We start from the raw sequence: 3,790 nt of genomic DNA on the forward strand, positions 1-3,790 counted from the left end.
ATGACTGCGAAATGAAGTTCCCTCCCCTAACGAACCCGAAAGACCCAATCGGGAGGGTGATCCCGACCTCCTCCGTCAGTGATCGGAGAGGGGTCTGAGGTGCGGCTGTGAATGCCTTCTATGAGTTCCATATCTCTTTCCCCCTCGAGAACGAACAAAGTTTCCTCCAAGCCTGCCAAGGAGATCACCATGCAAAGAGTCCATCACCGTACTGTAGACACGCCCGTCGCTCCCTCACGCCTCCCGATCTCGCAATTCTTTTGGAAGCATTGTTGGGCATCTCTTGTTCTTTGGAGAAGTTATACATGGGTATATGTAGTAGTCAATATGCCAACTCTATAAATTCAAAAATAAGGTAAAACTTATTTACCAAAAAATCACATTGTGGGTGATTTGAGTTTTGGAGGAGACCTTCAGTCTGGGTGTTTGTGGATGGGGTGGTTAAAACTTTTGTGTGGTCCATTTAATTTGCGAGAAATGATAAATGATGGAGTCCCGAACTCTATTTTTTGGTAAAACCCGATCATTTGATTTTTATCTTAGTTTTTTGCAACTCCTAATGGTTTGAGAGTAAAGCTTGAGGACTTTATCTCTTCTATCCGGCACAGCCTAGAGTTCCTTAGACCTCGATCCGATGGAGGTGTATGGGCGCCCCACACTCGAGGCGATCACGGAGACGGTAGTGTGGGGTAGTTCTTGTAGGGTGATTTGGGTTTTGAGGAGACTCAGCTTTGTTCCTATTATCTTTTTGCTCCTTAGCTAGTGGATTGGCTTTTTGTATCTTGTATTTCTTGCTACTATTTTTAATGTATATGGTTTATTCACTTTTTCAAAAATCACATTGTCATCTTCTCTAACTAATTACATATTAAATATCTAGTTTCCAATGTTTCTAATGCCTACTCTTAAGATGACGTATGATGATTGTGAATGCCTTCGCTATTAAATATTAAAAATTATTATCGAGCTAGGTTGAGCCTTGGTTAAGATGGTCGCAAATTGAAACTATGATAGCGGTTGTCTCTGTGATGATGTTCCTTATTTGCCGTATTTTTCTAGTAAAAATGGCGGTCAATCTCAATGTGCATTGATCCACTTATGAAAAATTAGATTTGTTGCTATATATGTGAATAGATGACTAATTGTCATAATATAACCTCATTAATTGGTTAGGAAATCAAAGAAGGTAATCAAGAAGATAATAAATATTACTATGTATAATGACATCGAAATCAAGGAAGGTAATATTGAAGAATCAAGGAAGGAAATATCACCATGAATAGCTGAAGGAAATCAAGAAGATTAATTATCATGTGTAACGAGGTATTGATAAAGAAAATAATTGATTTCCATATATAGTATGGTGCTATGAGCCTATGAATAAGGGTATTTCCTCTAGATCTCATTTGATGTATCTCCAAGTTGAACAAAAAGTACAGAGAATTTCGTGAGATCCTTGTGAGAGTTGTATTATTTTTAGTTGCATTTAGGTTTGGGATAAAAACTGACTGAGTATTTATAAGTACTTATAAAGATTTGCTTTTTTTTATCCCTATAGTGAGAAATTTGCAATAGTTCTAAGGACGCAACCTATATTAGATGAACCATGCAAATTTGTTATTTTTAGTTTTCTCCTCTATTTTTATTATTTGACTTGCTCGCTTTGAAGAGGTCCCCAAGACTAGCTAACCACATTGTGGATCACTAACAAAGATACTAATAATTATTTTAACTAAATCAAATTCATTGGTAGCTACCGCCATTGCGAGATATTCGTGACTCATCGAAGATTGTGATACTATTGTTTGTTTCTTTGTCTTCCAATGTATTGGTGATTGCCGGTATGATAAAATATCGATCCTGCTCACTAATCATCATGTGATTGAACAACTCACCCAATTAAAACCACAATAGGTAGACACCCTCATATGCCTCTCTATATGCATCAAAATGCCATGCTTGGTTGTCTTTTTGGTAACACACAACTAGTTTGGTAGCCTAAAAATGCTCTTCTCGAGGCAATAGTACCAAACTGATAAAACATACACTAAATAGGAAATCTTGGGACTTGTGATGATTAAGTAAATTACTCGACCAATCAATCATCGGTAACTTGAAGCATCTTTCAACCCTCTTCCTTCTGGCAATGCCAACTTCTGCCCCTACTCCATTGTAGTTTTGGCTAGTTTTCTACCGAATACATTCCTTTTGATATTACATCCAAAGTGTATTTTTGTTGGCACAAAAATAAATCTCATGTTGATCTTGCCACTTTGATACCATGAAAATATTTGAGTGCTCCCAAGTCTTTGATGTGAAACGCTTGTTCAAATAGCTCTTGAAGTTTATACAAGCAATCGAATTATTATCCATTAGAATAATGTTGTTCACATACACATCTAGTTGTATGAATACTCCATTCTTGTGATATGTGAATTAATAATGAGTAATTCGCAAGTGACTGAACTAATCCATTATTTGTTAGAGCCCACATCAACTTGAAGAACAATCACGAGAAGCTTAACACAAGCCATAGATCAACTTGCTAAGTCAACAAACTTTTTTTGCTCCATTTACCTTGTAAGTGTAAGGCAATTTCATGCAAACCTTATTCTCCAAATCGCCATATATTAAGGCATTGTGGATGTTCATTTGGTATAGTTTCCATCCCTTAGACACTACCACTAATTAATTAAAAACCCATACATACCCGCCTTTACATCGGCGTAATGATCTCATGGTAGACAATACCTCAATTTGAGTGAATCATTTTACTGTGTTCCATTGTACAAAAGGGCACGGGCGGCTCGCTTTCAATTTGGGGTAGAGATTCTTTCATTTTTCCTCAACATGGATAGGAAAATAATCGGTAGGCATAATATCATGGTGGATTCCCAGGGCCACCAAAAGAGGTTCCATCCCCAATAATAAAAATACAAAAATATTCTTATATATTAACATAATTACATTTATAATATCAATATAATATACACTACAATTATCTCATAAATTAATATTGTTGTATTATGATTTGTATTATATAGGAATATATACGTGTAACATTTAATGAGAGTTTGTAAAAACTTTTTATAAAAATAAATAAAAGCTAGTTCATTCATTTAAAAACAGGAAAACAAGAACAAAAACCGAATCAAAAGACAACAAATGAACAAGTGTGAAAGGAAAAAGCAGAAATAAAAGACAACAAACAAGCAAATACAAGGCAGGAAACAATCACTAAAGTTGAAGTCTAACTCATGACGTAGAAAACACAAAAACCGAATAAGAAAAATAACAAAGGAACAACAAATAGCTGAGAAAGCGAAGGTCACTTTTTGAAAAAGTGGATAAACCACATTCATTCCAAAAAAATCAGAACAAACAAAATACCAAAGGTCCACTAGGCTGCGAACACAAAAACACAACAAAATGGAGGAACAACGGCCTCCCTCCCAACCCACAAAGAAAAACAAAAGAGCTACACACGACATCATCCAAAAGCCTCCTCGATCGAATGGGCCGCAAGGCCACCTTTGGTATCAAAGGCCACATTTTTGGTATCGGAGGCCTCCTCAAGGCGAGCGAGAGAGTGAATCACTTATAAACATAAAGGATAATCGTGGCGTTGGTTTGAACATGTCGGACTTGCGCTCGGGACATCGAAAGGAGGACCTCTCCCTCCCGAGACCTTGAGACACCGGGCTCTCAGGAGGAACCCGAGAACCAGGGCCCTCGAGCCTAACTACACCTTGCTTGCTTACGTGTTTCTCTTCACATTTCCCTTAGGCGC

The sequence above is a fragment of the Dioscorea cayenensis genome, chromosome 1 (genome assembly GCF_009730915.1).
Source record: "Dioscorea cayenensis subsp. rotundata cultivar TDr96_F1 chromosome 1, TDr96_F1_v2_PseudoChromosome.rev07_lg8_w22 25.fasta, whole genome shotgun sequence".
NCBI lineage: Eukaryota > Viridiplantae > Streptophyta > Magnoliopsida > Dioscoreales > Dioscoreaceae > Dioscorea > Dioscorea cayenensis.